A 23,777-nucleotide genomic window follows, 5' to 3' on the forward strand; every position below is an offset into this window, starting at 1 on the left:
TAAACCTCCCTACAGGTTTTGTATTTCTGTCCATTCTCCTCTGCCACATAGTATGGCTACCCTGGAGAATTATGCAATATAACCATGCCCCAGCCCAGGACTGGACAGAGAAGGAGAAATGGCGGACTGGCAAGCTCATCCCTCTGTTTAATCAGTTATTTCCTCCTATCAGCATGTTTCTTGTAATCACATAGGCACCGCAACAGAACTGACTTGCTTTTTGTGCATATTGTAACATTGTTACATTGCAGTCTAAAATAATAAACCCTGGCTTGTTGGGATCAACAGTGTATAAACCTCTGGCACTCAAATTAAAATGACATATAATTCTCTTTAGTAATAAAAAGGTAATAGAGGTTATATCATATTTCCAACTCTATCCAAATTTGTATATTTTTTGTTTCCATTACTGGGAGTTGGGCTTTAACTTAGCAGCTAGCAATAACATGTGCTAAAAATTTAAACCTGAAATTTGATTGGTTGTTATGGTCAGCCAGTTCTCATAGATCATACTTTTTCTCCTTTTGTGTCTGCAGTTTCCAACCTTGCATTATTGTATAAAGGAGTCACTTACCCGTTCAGTAATTCCTAATGCGGATTGCCTACGAAGCATGTAATGTCACATGTTTCTTCTCCCTGTGCGTTAGAGTTTTCAGTGTGATTTGTCACCGTACTTGTTAAATATGTTAAATAATGCAATGCATAAACCTTCCTCGAAATCCATAACAGGAGATAATCCTTGAACTGCGTGTCTATAATTTATTTACACTGTGTCTAGTATGGTAAACATTAAATTGAGCTTGCAAAATTTGCCACAGTTGTTTCAAATGATCCCATTGCCTTCTCATTAAAGGAGAAAGATTGTGGGTTTTGTATTTTAAATAAAGTTCTAATAAAGTAAAAAAAAATGTTTAAGCTATTTCAAATGCTTATTAAATCACTTACAATGGATGCTGCTTCTTGATTATATAAAGTTTTAGTTTCCTGCAATATCAGCTCGTCCCTTGATATTCTGTTTTAGGGTGGCTCTTTTCCTTTGCAGGGTCCTATGCAGCAACCCTTGGTAGTGCTAGTAAAGTGTGTGTGTCTCCATAAATACATAGCAAAAACAAATGGCAAACGCACTCATCAACTCATAACCAGCTTTCAAGAAAGGAGCACATGGAAGGGCTTACAGTACAACAGCAAAATGTTTCCCAGCACATACGCCAGCCAGCATGCAAAAAAAACCTGTCTAACTGCTAAGGTTAAAAACAGATGTTTTAGATACACGTCTTCTGCAGAATATGTGAAAGCCGCACTGCCTCGTCAAGGCACCTCTGTGTTGTGCGGTCCTAACTCTAACCTATGAGAGTATCCATCTTGGAACACATGTAGCAAAAGATAAAATTGGGTGCAGGTTTGCCAGGAGGCAGCCCAACTTCCTTAAAGGCACAGGGACACTCAAGGGACCCAACACAGGTTGTTGTTTTTTTTGCATGCTGGCTGGTGATTGTGCTTGGAAACTTTTTGCTGTTGTACTGTATAAAGCCCTTCCATGTGCACCTTGCTTGAAAGCTGGTTATGAGTTGATGAGTGCATTTGCCATTTGTTTTGCTTGACTGATTTGGTGCAGTGACACACTGGAGGTCTCAGCTGCCATTGTGATGTTTGGGATCCCTTGTGTGTCCATGTGCCTTTAAGGAGGTTGGGCTGCCTCCTGGCGAATCTGCACCCAATGTTATCTTTTGCTACATGTTCTGGTGTCACCCCCTCCAACGGTGTCACCCGGTGCAGGCCGCACCCCCCGTACTCCCCTTGTGATGCCACTGAAGTATACAATGATTCAAAAAAGAATACACATGCCTGTAACATGTAGACAAAATTAATTTAGCCAGGATTTCAGCTCAAGGAGATGCAGTGAAACACCATTGTCCCTGCTCTGTTTAACAATATTCCCCATGTTTCAAACAATAGCAACAATTTTTGTAAAATATAAACAAAAATTAAAAGAAAATGTACTCAAAGTATGAGAACTGATCTACAGTCTGGTGCTCTCCATACTTAAACCTCCCACACTTTGACTCCAGGTTACTGCTCCACATTGCTATTTACACTGCGTTATTAGCTGAAGCCCCAGGGGTCATCCGGTGATGGCAGCCGATGAGAGGTCACATGTCCCATTTAATCCCTTTCTTTTTGTTCTGTCCTCTAACTGCTGGAAATGAACAGTTCACATTAGATATAGACATGGATGTCACAAGCCTCTAATTGTTTTGTGCACAGAGTCCATTAGGCTGGTAGTTCTAGGTAACGGCTGTAATTTTTATTTAATCCTTGTCATATCTCTTTCAGTACATATGTACCCAGGAAAATGTTCTGCTCACTGAAAAAAAAATGAAGCAAATGTTTAGAGGGATTACAGCTGTCAGTAAGTTTTGAGCCACTCTCGCACAAAATCTCCATTACCAAAGAAAACATCAAACTATTTGATTTTCTTCTGAATCCTGCAACTACACTCTAAAATAATAGAGCCTTCCTACTGCTAAGAAAATAGCTGCACATTGGGAGAATACATATTAGGTGGGTAGACGGGGGAAAGGAAAACTATGCTAGGTTTATTTACCAAAGCAGTGACCGTAAGTAGTGTGTTTTAATACAATGCAACCAGTCAGAGTTAATCCTTTGCTTAATGCGAACACTATGAACTAACATCTAATTGGTCACTATGTCTTTTTGAACCTGGTGTATAGTTATTAGTTTGTTTAGGGGGTGTAGTAAATATGCATGAAAAAGCAAAGGCGTGCAAAGTACATTAGTCCTTCCAATTGCGTCTAATTGTAATGTAGGATGTGGTGCTGAATGGACAGCTCCTGAACAGATGCGCTCAGCTGCAGAAGTTTAGGGCTTGCTCAAACCATGAGGGTTATTCACAAAAGGGTGAATAGTTTGGAGAAGGCAGGAGAAGTGAACAATCTAGGCCAACATCGCACAACTGGAAAATGAGCTGAATAGGAGAATTTTCCCAGCTATTTTGGCCTAGATTGTTCACTTCTCCTGCCTTCTCCAAAGTTTTCACTCTTTTGTGAATAACCCTGCATGTCTATTGAACTGGGTTTTTCTGCACACCACCCTCAAAGTGAATCTGGGGCCAGGATATGGACATTCAAATATTTGCATGTGCTTAACAAACAGTAGATGAGCTTTTCAACATGCCCTTACTGACCTCTGTAACTGCTGGCACTGTTGAGCAATTCAATGCCAATATTCACAACAGAAACATGGATGTGGTTTTCCAGGCAACTTAGCACATCCTGCTCCCATGATTCTAGGTTTATTTACCAAGGCAGTGACCATATGTAGTGTGCTTTAATACAATGCAACCAGTCAGAATTAATTATTTGCTTAATGTGAATAGTATGAACTGAGATCTAATTGGTCACTATCTCTTTTTGAACCTGATGTATAGTTATTAGTTTGTGTAGGGGTGTAGTAAATATACATAAAAAAGCAAAGGCGTGCAAAGCATATTAGTCCTGCCCACTGTGAGTAACTGTAGGGTGTGGTTCTGAATGGCAGCTCCCGAACAGATGTTCTCAGATGCAGAAGTTTAGGGCTTGCTCACACCATATCTATTGAGCTGTCTTTTTCGGCACACCACCGCACATGAACAAGCCCTTAAAGCAAACCTGGGGCCAGGCTATGGACATTCAAATATTTGCATGTTCTTAACAAACAGTAGATGAGCTTTTCAACAAGCCCTTACTGACCTCTCTAGCCACAGGCACTGTGGAGCAATTCATTGTTAATATTCACAGCAGCAGAACAAGTTGTTTCCCGGGCAGCTCAGCACACACTGCTCCCAGACACCACCAACAACAATGACTCAGGTCAGTCTGTTCCCTCTCCCAGCAGCCACTGAAAAGCCTTTCAGTTGTCAAATCTCTAATGTAATGAAGGAATGGGTAAGCCAAGCTGCTGAGTAACTGCTGAGTGTGGAAGCAGGGGACATTGATCTTTTGTGCTGCTACTGGGTGGGGGAGCAGAAGACGCTGAGCTGCTGAATCACTGCTGGGAAATGGAAGTGGTGTAAGCTGAGATGCTGAAGCACTGCTGGGAATGGGGAATAGGGTCAGCTGTTGTGTGGAATCACTTCTGGGAGGGGGGAGGACGTAGAGTGACACGCTGCTGGGAAAAGGGAGCAGTGTAAGCTGAGCTGCTGAAGTACTGCTGGGAAGGGGGAATAGGGTCAGCTAAGGTGTTGAGTCACTGCTGGGAGGGGGGGGGATGTCTTCAACAACTTCAGTGCTTCTGCTGTAAACCTTCCTTATGAATTGCTCCACAGTGCTTGCAGCTACAGAGGTGAGTAATGGCTTGTTTTAAAGCTAATTTACTGCCTGTTTAGAATATGTAGATGCTTTTATGTCCATATCGTGGCCACCGCTTTAATTTAAGGCTGAATGCTGAGCAAAGCTACCGAGGCAGAAGTTTTATATTTGTTCTGTTGTCAACCTACACTTACTATGTCCAGCAATCTTGTATCTAAGTGGAGCTTTACTCTACTTCTGGGCATGATTTTTTGGTTGTGAGGAACAGTCACCTCTCCATCCCCCAAGGGCAGAATGGCTAATTGCCCAACTGCCCCCCTGGTAGTCCTGCACAGGCAGCACTGGTGTAAGAGAGTTAAGATTCAGGTCTGGTTTCTCTTGTCAGAAATAAAAACATTGTCAGAAGTTCTAACTCTCATGGGTCTGTCTGGGTCCCCATTGGAGAGATCTCCCATCACCTTGTGTTTTGATGAAAAAGTGAGGGGGCACAAATGCTGATAAAAACATAATAGGGGCTCCAACCCTTCACCACTCAATCCAAAGAGCGATTAAACAGATTAGGCTGGAGTTGGGCTTTAGTGTAACCTGTTCGATGTAGATAAGCCTGTGCCCATACAATGTAGTCAAATGCGTGTAGAGATCAGGGAATAAAGGTGTCATTTTACACATCAATTTCTTCATTTTTAAACAACTTTACTTACCAAGGGCAGGAATCCGGGGGCATCGTCAGAAAGTGTGGTCACGCTTCATGCTACACTGGACTTATTTAATTACTTTCAGTAAGTGAATTTACAGTAGAATCAATTACGGGACTGCGATATGTATTAGCATCATCGCATTTGTCACCGATTAAAGCTATGGGTTCTTTTAAAGTGGAATGATTAAAGAATGCGATTAAAGACAATGAAGTATTTTGAAACTACTGGATGAACATACCCTGCAGCCTTTTCTTTACAGCAAAATTTTTCTGAAATGTCATCCCCCCTACCCACGCTCCATTTTCAGAATGCAGGTCCCCTGCCCTCCTACACTCATTTCTGATATGCAAGTCCCCTCCTCATTCCGCTCACATGGTTCCTTCCTTCCTTTAGGTCCCCTGATCACACACTTCTAAAATGCAGATCCCCCCCTTCCCTAGTCTCCACCCAGCTTCCTTCTAAAATTTGGGTTGCCTTCCCAACTGAACTCCTTTCTGAACTGTCAGTTTCCTGCCCTCCCATTCCCACTTCTGAAATGCAGGCCCCCTGCCCTCCTACATACCTTTCTGATATGCAGTTCCCCTCCCACTCACATGCTTTCTTCCTTCCTTAAGGTCCCGTGTTCACCCACACTCACTTCTAAAATGCAGATCCTTCCCCCCGTCTCCATCCATGCTTTTTTCTGAAATTTGGGTTGCCTAACCAACCACATTCCTTTCTTAATTCTTAGTCTCCTGCTCACCCATGCTCCCTTCTGAAATGTAGGTAACCTGACCACTCGCACTCCCTTTTAAAATGCAAGTACTCTGTTCACCCTTTCACCCTTCTAAAATGCAGGTGGCCTGTGCTCCCATGTTTGCTTTTAAATAGTAGGCTCCCCTGCCTGCCCACTCTTTCTCCTTTCTCATATGCAGTCTCCTGCTCCCCTTTCCCCTCATGTCAACCTTATTACACTCTCTTCTAAATTCAAGATCCCCTACCCACTAGGCCTCCCCTTTTAAATACAGACCCCTTGCCAACCCTCACACCATTTAGAAATGCATGGCTCACGCTCACCCTCGCTGACATTAGGTGAATAGCCCAGTCGGTATTTGCCTTGCTGCATTGTAACGATGTAACTGCCATTATTTGAACTATACTATATCCTTCTTTGGATTTATTTTTTTAGCCGAATTAGCCAAATAAGGTCAAATGCATGTTATGGGCAAATATCAATAAATACCCAGTGGAGTCATAGGGGAGAGGGGAGAGGACCAACACACATTGGCCCATTAGTATTCGTAAAGAATTGGGCCAGTCTGTGGTGATCACATGATCACTCCCGGCCAAGCTCATTCTCGCTCAATGCCGGTTTGGACAATCCGACTAGCTCATTACTCAATGAGTGGACATCTTAATATCTTCCAAAGCAGTTCAGGTGTCACATTCATGAATTTTCAGTAATATCTGATTCTGTGACACATATATGTTTCTCTTACTCTCTTTGGTAATGATATCCAGACAAAACTATTCTTCTTTGTTACGTTATATCTTAGCTCTTAGCTTGCTGAAATGAAAAAGCCCAAAATGCACGCATGCATGAAATTGATATAATATGAGTTACTTTATTTTCCAACTATAGCAGAACTTCTAATAATTATAGCAATTATAGCCACTTAAGTTCAATAGAGGCACATCTGCTATGACATATAAAATCCATAAAGCAAGCGCTTTGCTGTTATCCAGCACCACAGCGGTTAATGACTTTCATTAGAGAAAATAATACCTTGTATTTGATGATAAATCAGCATATTATTTGCAGCTTTGAAACTGTGGAAAATACAAGACAAGTGTCAAACAAATATTACAACTGCGATACGAACACATAATAATGAGGCCGGCCCGGATGTCATCGTCTACTAACGTTTTTATTTCTGCAATTACCGTGTGTTCATAAATTATTGTGAGCTATCATACCCTATATGCTTACCTGAACCAGTATGTATGTGCCAAGCCCTTTATGAATAATATAGAGAAAGACAGACAGATAGATAGATAGATAGATAGATAGATAGATAGATAGATAGATAGATAGATAGATAGATAGATAGATAGATATGGATAGATAGATAGATAGATAGATAGATAGATAGATAGATAGATAGATAGATAATATATGGAATAAATACATTATTATTATATTATTATACAGGATTTATATAGCACCAACAATTTGTGCAGTGCTTTACAAAATGTAGGAGACAGCACAGTTACAATACAATTTCAGTACAATGGGGTCAGGAGGGCCTTGCTCGTGAGACCTTACAATCTAGTAGAATAGATGGATAGAACGAAAGGATAGATAGATAGATAGATAGATAGATAGATAGATAGATAGATAGATAATATATGGAATAAATACATTATTATTATATTATTATACAGGATTTATATAGCACCAACAATTTGTGCAGTGCTTTACAAAATGTAGGAGACAGCACAGTTACAATACAATTTCAGTACAATGGGGTCAGGAGGGCCTTGCTCGTGAGACCTTACAATCTAGTAGAATAGATGGATAGAACGAAAGGATAGATAGATAGATAGATAGATAGATAGATAGATAGATAGATAGATAGATAGATAGATAGATAGATAGATAGATAGATAATAGAGAAAAAAGAAATAAAGAAAGAAAGATGATACACAGTAATTTGACTAGAGATGGCAAACCCTTTGCACATACGAGGTATGCAGATCATGTTATTTATACAGTTGCATCTCTTTAGCTTTCTGAATATACAGCATGTGCCCTATGTGTGCCATCTTGCCAATTTGCAGCAGATCACATGACCTATGGCTTACTTTCACCCTCATTCTATAGTACACACAGCAGTATATAAAGCTTTACATGTAGCATCGCCTAACCAAAGATGTGCTCTCCATTATGATTGAACAGAAATGGAAATGTGATAACAAATCACATTTCCATTTCTGTTCAGTCTGTCACGCTCTCTCCTCCTCTTCTAGTCCGTTCCCTGCTCATTTGCACCTTAATAAACACGACAGAACGTCTTTCTCGGCATGAGCCCCGCATTAGTCCGCATATTTATGATTTTTCTTTGCGACCGGTCTGCGGCTCGTTTTAACTTAGCCCAGGGGCCCCCGGCTGAAGGGAGCTTTAGAGACGGCCATTTCATCTTATGAATGTTTTCATTGAAGTCGCTTCTGTCGCTCTGGAAAAAAATGAATTATTTCATCTTGAAACATTTTGCTGCGGCTGCTGTGTACCTGCACAGTACGATGAAGGCTGATGGCTTTCTCAGCTCACTTTGTGCTAAAACTTCATACATGTTAAATGAAATCCTTCACAAGACAAAATATAGCTTCTGCTTTCCCTGACCTCTCTCCCTCTGGAAATGCTGGTGTGCCTGGCTGTCATAAAGACACTTTGGTATCAGCACTTTAAGTCAGCGACTTGTAACAAGTATTGAGATAAGGGTTTCTGAATTTAATTCACTGTATGCTTATTCTGGGGTTGTAAAGTGTTGAAGCCAGATACAGCCAGGTACCATTTTCAAATAGAAGCCAGGATTGGCAGCCCATAAGTTTCTTTAATGACAGGAGTTCTTTAAAATTATATTAAATCAAAATATTTAAAATTAACCCCTTCATGACTGAGGCCTTTATTTCATTTTTTTGCACCCATGTTATATTCCACAATTTAGGCCTGAAAATGACTTAAAACCCCCAAACATTATATATTTTCTGAATGCTAAGACCCCATAGAATAAAATGGTGGTAGTTGCAAAATTTTATGTTGCGCAGTATTAGCGCAACTCCTTATTAAACCCCAACATTTAGTGAAAAATGTATTTAAATGCCCCAAAACACAACAAAATACCAATTTTAAAAATGAAATATAAAAGATGAGGTTACAACGAGTAAAACGATACCCAACATGCCCAGGTTACAAATTGCGTGTGTCCGTGAAACTGCGAAAAACTGCAGTACCCCAAAAAGTCCATAGAAGACGATTTAAAAGCCCCCACAGGTCATCAATTTAGAGATACCCCAAAATACTGGCCCTAGAATTATTGCTCTCACTGCGGCGTGCGCGGCGATACCCAACATGTGTAGCGCGTTCGTCGTTTTCATACGTAGGCGCACCCGGTGTGTGCTCACGGGGGGCGGGGGACTTTTAATGTTTTTATTAATATTATTAGATTTATTTTATTTTATTTTAATTTAAAAAACTTTTTTTTAACTTTAGAAGTTCGTCGATCTCCTCCCTAGCTCCCCGCCGACACGAAGGAAGCCAGTCCCGGAGGGGAGCCGGAGTGGAGCCGGAGGGGCAACGGAGCCCGGGAAGCACGGCGGCGGTGTCCGGCGTGGGGGGTGTCCCCTTCTACGGGACACAGAAGCGATCTGGCGGCAGGTAGGTCGCCAGAATCGCTTCTGTTGTAAAGCTGACAGTCGGCTTTACAAGTTTAAACAGAGTCCCGGCGGCTATTGCCGTTTAAACAGCCCCGATGCTGGCGACGTACACTGTACATCGTCAGTCACGAAGGGGTTAAATATAGTAAATATATTAAATTAATTATATCAAAGGGTTTTGGCTATTTCAAATGCTGAAATGCTACTTCTTGATGTGTAAAAGCTGGTCCCCTGAGGACTGGCCCTGATATCCTGTTTTAGGGTGGCTCCTTTCCCTTGCAGGGATCTATGGAGCCACCATTGCATGTGCTAGTAAACTGTGTATGTTTCCACATTACACATTTCCACATTGGGTCACAGGAGTAAATGTACTCCTGTGACCCAAAAGAGAAGTAAAGCCAAAAAAAAGGTTTGGCTTTACTTTTCTGTTAAAGTGACATTAAAGTCATGTTCCCCTCCCCCCAATGACAGAACTTACCTTGAATGATGTTTCTTAATCCAATCTTCTTCTTTCTTGTCCTTTTCATCTGTCCCTCCAGGGATGCGGCGGGTCTCCGATCCAGCGCTGGCTCCTCTGGGCTTGCTGGCACTTCCTGTCCCACGGTGTCTGCATGCGGGTGCACGCGTCCATAGTCTTACCTTGCGTCTCTCCTCGCGTCCCGGCCGAAAATGTGAACTGCGCATGCGCCCGCCCCAAGATGCTTTGCGGTCATCCGAGGATCTCCCCTTTTTTGGACGGGAACACGCAGTGAAGACACAGGTGAGTATTGACACTTTTTGCATACATCTACTGCATGCTAGCAGTAGATCTATGCAAGAAAAAGGGAGGGTTTAATTATCCTTTAAGATGTAGAGTCATTTTTGCAGCCAGATAGTAGATAGTAGGTATAGGTTTACATTAAACAGGTAATTTGCTCCCACTCAAATGCAGGAAAAGTTTGCAATTTGCTTACATTTGATTAGTTGCCTGAAGTGAATAAAGGTTTACTGGAGCCAAGAGTAAAACTAACTCTAGCAGCAATTCTCCCACTAAGCTTTCACAAGTTTTAATGGTTTCAAAACTTTCCACAATGAATTGTATTTCAGCAAAACTCACATCAGAATGTAGAATGTTATGCTCTATAAAGCCCGCTTGCTCTAACTTATGTCTTCTTTTATGCCTTTATACAAGTGTGCTTTTTTTCCCTTAAGAAACAACCTTATGTTTTATTGTGTATATTTAATTGTTCTGAAGGAAAAGAATGCCAAAAAAAGGAAACTTTTGCATCTAAGTCACTGCTTTGCCCCTACTAGAAACTACTATGGTGGTCACTGAAATGATAGAGAAAAGAGCCAAGAGCATATTGGTTATAAAATGGATCCAGTTCTGGAAACAAACGTGTGTGATATCCATACAGTCATATCTGACTCTCTGCAATTCTATGGGCCAGCTCTCTGCTGGGCACCATGTTTGATACACTTGAGAGCTTTTTTCCACAGATTTTTGACAGCAATTTTTTTACAAGATAAGTCACCAGGTCTTCCCTCAACTCCCCCCTCCCTGCCCATTTACATGGTCTTGGGACTGTCATGCAGAATGCAATAGCAAATTGGTACAGACATACTAGGGCCAATTTAGACCTACCACAAGGAAACTCATGCAAACACAAGGACAACATGCAGACTCCACGTAGGTAGAGATCAAACCAAGGACCCCCCAGGTATGAATGCTAGCCACTGTGTCACCCCTGAAACAAAAACTAAAAAAAAATGATCAAATAATAACACAGACACATGTATAAATATCACTTGTGCTCCCATGGATTCAAAGGGAACCTGTACTTTACTCATTAGGGTCAAACCTCCTTTAAGGATCTAACATAAATTGCATTACAATCAGCAAATTTTGAAGGAGCAGATGGACACAGGAATATAGTTTGTAGGAGGGCCAGGTAATCATTTAATATATTAGCAGGCTTGACTTGACCTTGACCTTGACCTTACAAAGGTAGGGGATAAAAGTGCACGTTGGCAGTATTTTGTAACTACAACTCCTAGTTTGGGTCAATATCCTCTTTAAAGCACTTTCTACTTTCACTATAGGTTCCTCTACATCACTCTTGAACTTTTGATAGACTTTTATTACGTCAAATAAAATGTATATCTGGACTGATCCCTATGGCTTGGCACTGGCATCCTTATACTCCACATAAGCTGACTTTTCAGGGAACCCTGTCCCACAGAACATTAGAGAGCTGCCACACTTTAGCAATCATCTGATCTATTCAGAAGCTCCACCAAGGTTGATGTCCAGCTCACCACCGCCCTAACTCAAGAGCAGATTTTCATGCTACCACTCACTCCAGTGAAGGCCCATTTTTATTTGAGTTTCCTCTACCACTGCTGAGTGAGTGGCTTGACACGCTTTCCTAGATTATGGCCGCTCAGACTCTTGCTTTCTACATTAGGGTGGGACTTCAGCCAAAACTGTTCTTAGCTTGGACAAGAGTTGAGATGAGTTAGAACACCCAATAGGTTTTTATTGTTGTCTGGATCCTCTTTGGGGAGAATTCCTCTCATTTTCCAGTTACTACACATGATGTGAAGGGGAATCTCCTTATTAGGGACACAGACAGGAGTGAAAAGTGAATAGCCTACTTGCTTTTAGTAAATCAACCTTTTTATCAGTGGTGGTTGGTGAGCTTGTGGTGGCTCAACTCATGATGGACCTTGTTGGTGGGGATTCTGTGGTAGCCTAACTTGTGGAGGGTCCTTGGAGCAGGTCCCTTCAACCATGTGATGATTGTGTAGGTAAGTGAAAAGTGCAGTGCATGAATAGAATATCTTGGAACCTCCAACAACCACTCTGGAACACCATAATCATGTTAGGACACAAGTACAGTGTCCATGATCAAAAGATCTGATACCACCAAAACTCTAAAGAATGGGAAAAACAATCCCTTGAAACATGTTGGCTATTTTTTATGTCTTACCCAATAAACTGATCATTGTTCTTCAATAGGCTGTATTTTTGAAGACTTTCTATTACCACATTGGTCTCCTTACTCATCCCCACAATCTTCTTATGGGGGGCACAAGCAGCACTACAATCCATACAGAGGTTTAAATCTTTTACCAATCTGTTTAAACATGTGTGTTGGTTCCGACACATTAATACAACTGAACTGTGTGTATACCAAAAGTCTTCAAATAGCAGCCACCAGGACCCTGGAAATCTCAAGCACGCCACCAGCAATCTATGTTGTGTTCAGACATAATGGATATCTGCCTTCGTTTTTTAGACAATGAAGTTTTGCTGTGCGTCAACTTATGAATTAGTCATACGTCTGCAATGGAAACACATTAAGGTAATTTACTAAGCACGTTGCAATTGCCAACTCAGCAACTAAATGCCTTTATGCTGTCAATTTGCATGTGAGGGGAGCACAAACATATGCAATAATGACAAACAAATCGGTTTTATTGTGCCGCTTGGACTCTTGACAAAACAATGCTCAGAATGTGGAATAATTTTAAGTAGCATCTTTTTCCTTTTATTTTTTATTTTTTTTTAACAGTACAAAGCACTTTAACATACGAACCCGGTTGCTGTCTATGTTGACACCAATTTGTAATGGTTAATTAACCCTTGTAGTGGGGCTACCACATCACTTGCAAGGGTTAACTGCTCCTTTGGGCTAGGGGCCGGAATAAATAAAATATACTCACCTGATCCTTGGTCCTTTGACACTGACTGCTCACCTCTCTCTGCTCCACCTGTGGTATGTCCCTCAGCATCCTCACATTTAATGCAGGTGAATTGACCATTCATTATACTTGTTTCATGTTTCATTACAGATCGATTACAATTTTTTATTTAATTTGTTTTCGGATTTCAAATCTGAAATTCGATTAGTTTTGTTATTCAGATTTTGTATCCATCCGATTTTTCATTTCAGAAAGATCAACAACAGGAAGTTAGATAACCGTGACTGTATTGGAACTCCCATCAGCCCATAAAAATCTGATTGGCCAGAGAACAGTGCGATTTAGTTTTATTTTGAATTAAATTCAGACTAAATTCATTAAAAGGAACATTCAGATTCATTCGGAATTTGGAAATTCGAATGCATCTGAAAGTCTGAATTTAACGAAATTCGTACAAATATCTATTAGGAATGAAACAAATTTTAAATGTCTACCCTCCATTAGACGTGATAACGGTCCTTAGACTACCGGAGCCCAGGGGGGATAAGGCTGTGGAAACCAGTCTAGAAGCTAGGTGGGAGCAATGATCGGGTGAGTATGTCTTCTTTATTTCATCCTCTAGACCAAAATGAGCAGTTAACCCTTGCAGTGTAGGGGTAGCCCCACTACAAGGGTTGATTTTTGCACATCCTTCTTTAACTCTCCAGCATTTATCACAAACCAAAATATCAGTTTTCTGTTACTGTCCCTTTAATAGGTTTAAAAATGTCAGTTCCCTTTATATGACAGTGTTTTCCTATTATATTCAGGGAAAAGGTATAAAAATGTATCGGTAGCACTCTAAAGATATATTAGGTGATATTATGATACAATATTTCATCTGCTCTGTTTGATTCACCTAATCAATAAGTGGCTTTTTCTGCGTAAATAAGTTTTCTGTGTGGTACACAGGAAGAAGGACTCGCTGTAATAACCAGTGGGAAGTTATCTCTCCTTTGGGGCATATAACATTTCATACTAAATTAAATATTCTCTCCATTTTTTTCCCTGTGCTTCGGCTCCAGTCTCCGAGGCAGCAAAATTAGCTTTCTCCACAAGTTTTAAAAAGGCGGCTAGATGAGTGACTTCCAGTAATTATAAAGATAAGAAAAGTTTCCAAAAACAAGTTAATCTGTTATATACGTCCATCAAATGGCTTAAAATCTTCCCTATAGTTTTTTTTTAAAGAGTGCAAAGGCGAAAGTTGGCATCAAAGATGGGTTGTTGGAGTGAGGAAGAATAGAGGCTGCAATTAATGATCTGCCCTACTGAAATATATTAGTTCGCTAGCTGTCATTCTGGCCTGGCATGTTGAATTTTTAAAGGCATTCTAAAGTCCCAGCATATCCTCTCCTGTTATAACATCAGCATTGTAATAGGAATACATTGTAGAGTTGTTTTTGATTATACAATCAAAGCTTACTTAAAAAATCCCTTTTATGTAGTGAGTGCTGCCTTCCGTCTGTCCATCACTTCCAACAACTTCATAGATTCCCAGTGTGCTTTGCATCTCTTTCCCTGCTGCTTGATATGATTCAATCTTAATTTCTCAAAAAAAACATATCCCATCATGCATTGCTTCCAGTAAGCACTGATGATGAGACACTATTCAGACTTTGAGTTGTAATTCAGACGACGGGCTCTGAGAGTGTTGACACAAGAAAGTACATATTTCACCTGGTGAAACTGTGTCAGTGTATTGAGGAAGTACATCCTATGAACATCTGCAATAAGTCAGTTTACAAACTTCTAGATGTATATGGTTATTAGGATTGAGAGAGGACTTTTTAGTTTTTGCCCATAGATATCTTTTCAAAGTATACCTCTAGCTTAACAAATTAATAAATAAAAATACATGTGCGGGAGTTAAAACAACAAAAAAATGGGTGCAAAGAAAGTGCAGAGTAATGGCTTATATAGGTTTATATAGAGATCAAGCAGGCAGCCATGCAGTCACTCAGAGGGCTACTGGCAGGCATAGAGGTACCCTTGAGTTTGGATCCTGAAAGGCAGCTCCTGTACTTCTTTTATGACAGGGTTGCTTTAAAAGAGAAACAAAGCTATTTAAGGGGAGGATTGATGCTTTAGTATCTTAAAGCCCATCTCTACCCTGGTGTAAAATTTAACCATTCAGAGAGCCTTCCCCCAAACCCTGCATTGCATGAGTTAATTGCTCATTTTGTCTAGGGGGATTGGAGTAAGTACAAATACTTACTTTACTCCCTGTTGCTGCGGGCTTCCTCTCCAATGCACAACTGTTTTCCTGATGACACTTCTCTTTGGCATTCTGCTGCTCCCTCCCGGGCTCTCCGACACCATTGCCGACAATGTGATGAGGGTAGTGAGGCCTCCTAGCCGCATCATAGAGAGGTGCCAGCTCCTGGAGTAAGAAGTAAGGTAACTATTTGTGCTTATCCTTTTCCCCCTTGGCAAAATTTGCATTTAACCCATGTTTGGCAGGGGGTGGGGTAATGCATAGTTAAATTTTATACCAGCCTGGAGTTATGCTTTAAAGCCCAGCCCTTGCCAAAACTGTCTACATTCATTATCTATCTATCTATCTATCTATCTATCTATCTATCTATCTATCTATCTATCTATCTATCTATCTCTCTGTCTATGTATCTCTCTGTCTATCTATCTGTCTTTCTACCTATATATTCAAACACCCCAACAGAACATTATTGGCCTTTCTTTTGCAATTGTGCAATAACTTTACAAATTGAATCTTTGGATTTGAGCACTGTTGACAGAAGTCCTTAGCTCAGTGTGACTTTCGTGTCTTAGCTAGTTGTCTAATTAAAAAGACGGGCAAACATTATGTTGATCTTCCCATTGAGTAGACCTGAGGACCAGAGTTTTTTTTCTGTATCCTAAATTCACAGGTCAGTTTGCCTTTTTCAAGGACTTTCCTTTGATGCCAATAGTTAGCAATCAAATATTTAAATTGTCGGCAAAGAAACCTTCAGCCATCTCATTTTAATTAAATGTATATCTATCCTTCATCTTGTTCAAATATGTAACTGGCATAGTCAATATTTCGTTCAATCACACATTACATCAAACTGGCTAATGAGTTCTCCCTTTTCGTGATGAAGATAAAAAGCGCCTTGGGTTGTAATAGAGCAGGGATGAACGGGTGGACTCGTCACATTCAAGCTACGACCTGAATTGGACAGATTTGCCGATCGAGTATTCTTATGAATGCCTGTTGACACGTCTGCTCATTTTTCAGTTTTAAGGAGTTTTATTGGATTAAACAAAAAAAAATGAGTAAATATACCAGTGTGGCCTATGAAGCAGAAGGGCCACTGTTCCTGTAGTAACTTCCAGTGTATGTCTAGGCATACACATTTAGATTTATTTCGCTTAGCCCCACTGGCTGAACAAAAGAGATCGATTGCTTCCCCCATCCTTCCTAACAGTGGGAGAGGTTGAATCCCCACTTTCAGATATTGAATTGTAACAGCTGAACCTGTGGCTGCCTGAATACCCAAAGAGTGACTGCTACTGATACGATGCAGTCACTATTCAGTCAACAAATTTCCACCTGGCTCCTATGATTTTAAATTCAACTTTTGTGAAGTTGGGTGGTGTTGACAGGGCCATCAACAGCTCAACAACTTTAGGCACTGCACACCAGTGTGCATTATGTAGCTGTCCAACTCAGGAGTTAAATCTTACAAATGCATTCAAGTACCCTAACTACTATCAAAATGTAGTGTATTTGTGCATCACTCAGGTGTAGATCCTCAAATCATCTCTGAATTTGTGCTGACACTGTCCTTCCTTCTGGAGGGCGGCTTAACTCTTGAGTTTAGTGTCACTTTAAATTTGGATTTGCTGGATTAAATAAAAACTGGAGGAAATAAGGAGAAAGCCATTGCTTACCTGACTGGCATACTATCCAAAGACTTTAGTACTGGGTCTGTGACTGGGAAAAAATATCTAATTCTGACCTCTATTTACTGGACTGACTACAAGATTGTTCTGGGGCAGAATACTCAGACAGGCATGTGCTAGCATCTACAAAAGATCAGCGGGGGACAGCTCCCTTGTTTCCCATAGTACATATTTCTTTACAGATACCATTTTTTTTAATAATGATCTACAGTGTTCACACAAAGGGCATTGCTAGATGTTTCTGAATTTTAAGCAGCTTTTGAGACAGATATATAAATAGAGGACACCAATATCATCTAATCCCACTGCAGGTTAGTTAGCAATGCCAGCATTGTAGCACGGTGTGTTGCCTGCATGGGAAGACAAGCTTTACTTTCATTTAGAGTAGAGTGAGTTTTCTAACAGATACAATCAAACCAGTAAGTAGAACTGACCTTGCAACCTTCTCCCTATACAAAATGCGGTCGGTATAACATAACCTGTACCAAAGAGAGATTTGTGTTGACAAAGTAAACTTTTGAAAAATGTTTGCATCCTCTGTAACACCCAGGACACAAATTGTTTACTCGATTACACAGGAGATACTTCTCGTATATCACATGAAGTGCATGGAGGCTTTGGACAATAACTGTACGGTAAACAGGGTCTTTGAAAAATAATTATTGAATGACGCAGTGAAAATCTTAATCCTATGTGTACACAGCTAAACCAACTTGATGCATTAATGTTCTAGCTATAGTGCTTTAGCAAACCTTTAAAAAGTTTCCTAATATGAGAACTTATTTTGGCCTTCTGTGGACGGTTAAAGATAAGGACAAACAGTCATTTAACAAGTGAGGTTAAATCACATGATCCCCATTGATGGAACAAAAGTTATTTCTAAAAGGTGGTGAACAATAGACAAATGTTTCTCAGGTGTGTGTTGGTTTGTAATGCTGGGCACACACCTTACAACCATCGCAAGACTTTTGGATCACCTTACCACTTTTGTCTTGCGATGGTGGTAAGGTAATTAAAAAAAACGTACGATCTGCCCATCTTGGACAGGCAGATCGTACTTGCGATGATCGCAAGCCCACCCCGCTGAGGGACGGGCTTCCGATGAATGCAATGCCGAAGGGCAGTGTGCGTTTGCGCACACCGGTATGTGCGGCATTTATCTTACGAACATGCCACACACCCGCCGACAATCGTACGATTGTCGGCGGGTTTTCAAACATGTTCCTAAGATAAAAGTCGTGCAACCTTACAGTAGTAGAGGTCGCATGCCTTCCACACACCTTGCGATAATCGTATGATCGCGGGATCTCCCGCGATTATCGTATGATTATCGCAAGGTGTGTGGGCACCTTAAGAGTTGGAAGACACAGATGTTCTGAAAAGGTTAAGCTGTTACATGTCATATTTATGCAATTTGTTTTAAAACTTGCAATGAAAAGATATTCAATTTGTCAAATGCAAATTTCAAAAAAATATTTAAAGGAGAACTATGAGGTGAGTGATTTTCACTCCTCCTGATAGTTCAATGAAACTGTCACACGTCGGCTCAATAGATCGGGAAATGAGCGAACCCATACCGTCGCTCGCTGACTTAGGTTGAAAAAAGACACAAGTCCATCGGGTTCAATCTATAGAGAAACAAGAAAAAATGGTGATGGAGTGATATAATGTTCCTCACGTTCTATACACTGTACTGGACGTGATAATGCACTGGACCTTAGATTGCTGGAGTACTTAACCCTTTGCTGTGCAGGAGTAGCCCCACTGCAAGGGTTAAGATTTTATTTTCCCAGAGTTCTTCTTTAAGTTACGTTGCGTGCATTTATCAATAGGTTGCATCGAAAATAAAATAATTATAATAATAATATATGTATTTCTTTGTAATGACAAAGTTATTTATGAGTTCTTAGGCCCATGGTAGAAATGTAAAAATTGCTTTGGTCCATAAGGGGTATACAGGGAGAGAGCTGAAGATATAGAAACATATGCTTAAACATTTGTGTATTACGTGTGTGTGTGTGTGTGTGTGTGTGTGTGTGTGTGCGCGCACACAATGGGTATTTTAGATCTGTTTTCCTTCACTTCTGTCAAAACATAAGTGGTGCATTTTTCTCCTCCAAAAGCAAATCGAAAGAAGAAAATTGTTGACTCATTTTCTTGTGCCATTGAGTTATTTTCCTCTAGCCTACCCATAAAATAAATCCTTTGATCATGATTATTGGACCCTCTGGCAAGGCCAGGCTCCATTTTTGTGGAGAGATTTGTATTGATCTTTTTTCTTTCTCCCTCTATTTTGAGCTCTTTCAGTGACAATCTAAATCTCAGCTGAAGGTCTTATATTCATAAATAAAAGGTTTATTCCAGGCGGCCCGAACGGATTTAAAATATAGTATTAAGATGGACTTAAACCTGAAATAAAGTGTAACTGAGATCTAAATGCAATGACTGTTTTATGTGACAGTGCATATATTACACAGCTGTGTGCAGACTAGACATGTGCACCAGCAAAAAAATCGTTTAGTTTAGTTTCGTTTTGAAAAAAAAAAAAAAAAATTTGTTTAGTTTAGTTTCGTTTTGATGCATCCGAATCTCCGAATTTCCGAAAATTCGTCCAAAACGAATTTCGGAACGAACCGAATCGCACATGTCTAGTGCAGACCTTTTTGGAACATTACAAAATCTGAACAACTATTAAAAGCACTTTAAAACAAGCCCCCACCAGCTGCTTGTAATGTGACCTCTCTAGCTGCTTGTAATGTGACGTTATTCATTCTCAAAGATCTTAAAAGATCAGAGCAAAGTCTCAGAACTGGTTTCAATCAATTTCTAACAGCAAAGGAACACCTGCTGTGTGTTTAGAAGGCTGACAGGTTGTAGCTGTAAGCATTGTGGCGAAAATCATCTTTAAAGTTCACAACAAAGGCACTGAAATCTTATCTTGTTTCCTATTGTATCAATATATTGTACCAATATCACCCTAACCGTCCCCTCTGCTCCTCCCAAGACCTCCTTCTTCCTAGCTCCCTCGTCAACTCCTCTCATACTCACCTCCAGGACTTCCCTAGAGTCTCTCCCATCCTCTGGAACTCTTTACCCCAACCTGTTCGTCTACCTCCAAACCTTGACTGTGTTTAGGCGATCCTTAAAGACTCATCTCTTCAGGGAAGCCTATCACACTTCAAACTAACCACTGAACTATCGCATTCTCAAACAATTAATCCCCACACAGCTCCCTCCTCATGTATCACTTGCCCTTCCCTTTTAGATTGTAAGCCCTCAGGGGCAGGGCCCACCTTACCATCTTGTCTTGAATTGTATTGTGATTGTAATGTCTTCCTTATATTGTAAAGCGCTGCGCAAACTGTTGGTGTTATAAAATCCTGTATAATAATAATATTGCTTTCTATTGCAACAGACACTTGGCAGCCTGCTGGGCCTCTAATGTAAACACACAGCACGTGTTTCTAAGCTGTTAGAGACAAACGAAACATTTCTTTTCACAGAGCCTTTGCTGTGATCTTTGATAATTAATTACTTCACAGAACAAGCAGATAGAGAGGTCAGGGGGTGGCTTGTTTTAAAGCTCTTTCACTGCTTGGTAAGGATATGTAAATAGTCTAATGTCCATAGGCTGGGCACACGTGCACTTTAACAAAGGACATTTTGCTCAGTTAAGATTACCATTCAGTACCTTGTTAAAAGAGATCTCCAGGAAAACCTTTTATTAACCCTTGCAGTGGGGCTACCCCTGCACTGCAAGAGTTAAGTGCTTGTTTGTGTCTAGGAACAGCAATAACAAAGTTATACTCACCCGAAACTTTGAGCTTGCCAGCTGTCACAGAGCTCCCTCCAGCCCGTCTCCTTCTCCTCTGCAGCATTGAAATCTTACTTAGCGCCCTCACATCTTATATACTGGGGGAATTTATCAAAACTGGAGCAGACAAAACCTGGAGCAGCTGTGCACGGCAACCAATCAGCTTCTATCTTCAGTCTGTTCAGTTAAGATTTGAAAATGAAAGAGAGAAGCTGATTGGTTGCCATGCACAGCTGCTCCAGATTTTGTCTGCTCCAGTTTTGATCCATTCCCCTCATTGTGTATAGACATGATGATTTATGGCACCACTTCAGAGGAGAGGCAGAGACACTGGAAAGTCCTGTCTAAGAGGAAGCCGGCTCAGAGCTTTGGGTGAGTATAACTTTTTTTTAAAGCTAGACACAAACGAGCACTTAACCCTTGCAGTGTGGGGGTAGTCCCACTGCCAGGGTTAATAAAAAAACATTTCCTGGAGTTCTTCTTTAAGTAATGCAGTGACTGCTTCAGGCCTAAAAATGGGCAGGTTTACATTAATCCTTCTTTAACCCTTATGCAAAACCATCTTGAATGTAAATGTAACCACTTGTTTATGCACTTGTCTCTACTTTGGCAGGCAGACCACAATCTTAGATGTGAGCATTACACCCTTAAATAAAGCATGTAAACCAACAAGGAAATAATAGAGTTTTAAGGTGCCTATAAGAAATTATTACTTAAAGCAAAGCTTTTTATTTCTACATAATAAAATAATATACATCTATATCTGTAAAAAATAAAACAAGGCAACTGGACTTGCTGTATTTTTCTTGAAGACGTTTCACTGGTATAGATGTAGGTATACTGCTGAATCCAGACCAGAGGGTTTTGCTCTTCTATGCTGTGCCATACGCTGGTGTAGCTGCTGTTTTGTTTCACCGACATACAATTCTGAGCACTCCTCACTGCACTGAACTGCATGCACAATGTTGTTCATCTTGTGTTTTGGTGTGGGTCTTTTGGGTGAACCAGTTGTTAAGATTTACCATAACCTGGATGAATGAGAACCTTCACAGACAATATACATCTATGTACATGAAACAACGATAAAACCATTGTGGGAGAACCTAATTGCAAATATCTCCTGTAAACCACTAAGCTGTTACATATACAGTCAGCAGTACCAAAAGTGGTCTACAGGTTTATATCCAAGAGTATAATTTCATTTATAATTAAACAATTTGTTGCATAGGGCACGGATAATGTTGTCGGTGGTTTACATCTCAATGCGTTTCGATCTGATGGCTCCTTCAGGAGGAAGATTTCACATATATTCAGTAAGCTTTTAATAAAGCGTAGACTTGGATACAAAGCTGTAGACCACTTTTGCTATTGCTATCCATACCTTATTCGACTACTTGTTTAATTACAAATGCATTATACTCTTGGATACAAAAATGTATACTGTATATTTAACAGCTTACAAGAGATGTTTGCAATTAGATTCACCCACAATCAATTTATCATATATTACATGTACATAGATAAATACTGTATTATTTAAATATGTAGAAATAAAAAGCTTTGTTTTAATGAATAATGTTTTATAGGCACCTGAAAAACCCTTTTCTTTCCTTGTTGGTTTACCTACATACTTGCCTCTGCTATGCCGGGATCCTCTGCACCAACCTTCTTATAACAAAAGATATTGGTGCTAAGTAGCTAAATCCTGTTTTTGTATCTTTTTGTTTTATGGGAGAACATACAAACACAGTATCGCAAGAAAAAAAAAAATCATCAACAAATAGTCTCTGCATAAGTGCTCTCAGCTTTGCCCCCCTCCTGTTACCTGAGCAAAAATCCAGTAGCAGATTAAAAAATGCTAATTAAAAAAAACAAAAAGAGCTATTTAACTGCAGCTAAAAGTGTTAAACGGCACTAAACCTTTTAGCCAACCCCTTCATTATTGCATTTGTTATTTTGAAAGGCCAGTATAAAGGGAAAATAATGCTGAAAAAACACATGTGGATACAACCAATACTTTTTTAGCGTATTCATTCTTCTTAATCCATGTAACTGTGGGTGTTGCTAAAAGGTGTCCCCTTTTTCTCGCTCAACATGTTAGGAGATATGTGTGCTGGCTTCACATATATTAGCAAATATATGCTTTTGACACCTCCGCTTTTACAGTCTCGGGGCTCAATTCCTTTTGCCGCCTGGCCAAACTGAGCACGGATGATCTGTATGTATATGCTCAAAGAGAGACAAATGGCAGCCATGTCAGTAGTTAAAGTCTTCAACTTTATTCGTCCCCATACCTGCTGAGCAAGGTTTCTGCCCCAGCAACACACATCCAGCGAGATTGCCTTTTGTGACTTTCAACTTTTGAAGCCTTTGCCCTTTTCTGTATCTACGACTTACATAATGTCTTTTTTTATTTTTTAGAATTTGGTTAACATTTACAAGTCGGAGGAAATGACCACGGGGGATGTGTGTGACGGGAATTATTTTACGGTATGCGATGTAGGTCACGGTGAAAATAATGGCTGTATGTTCTCAGGGGGTGGTGGAAGGTTTCTTACAACGTATTGGGAGACCTGTTTTTTAGTTAGCTTAATTCAATATGCCATGGCCACTAAAGAGTGGCCGATCTTATCAAAGTTGCAATTTGGCAGCCTGAACTATATTCACAACCGGCTAACAGTCATTTCCTGCAGAAATCTAAGGGGAGCCGTCCAACAAGATTTATTGAACCCCCCCTATTTTTTTAAAATACACATACACAGACAACAAAGCGAGCAGTTGCCCGGTGTTAAGATGGCACGTATCTGCAGGTTAACATCAAGCCTCACATTGGTTTTACCAGTATCCCATAGAGATCAGTGTAAATGTCCTTTTTCTCAAATGATCCTCTAATTCAGTTTGGCAGAAACTGCC

Source organism: Nanorana parkeri, unplaced genomic scaffold (genome assembly GCF_000935625.1).
Source record: "Nanorana parkeri isolate BGI_ZX_2015 unplaced genomic scaffold, ASM93562v1 scaffold721, whole genome shotgun sequence".
NCBI classification, from domain to species: Eukaryota; Metazoa; Chordata; class Amphibia; order Anura; family Dicroglossidae; genus Nanorana; species Nanorana parkeri.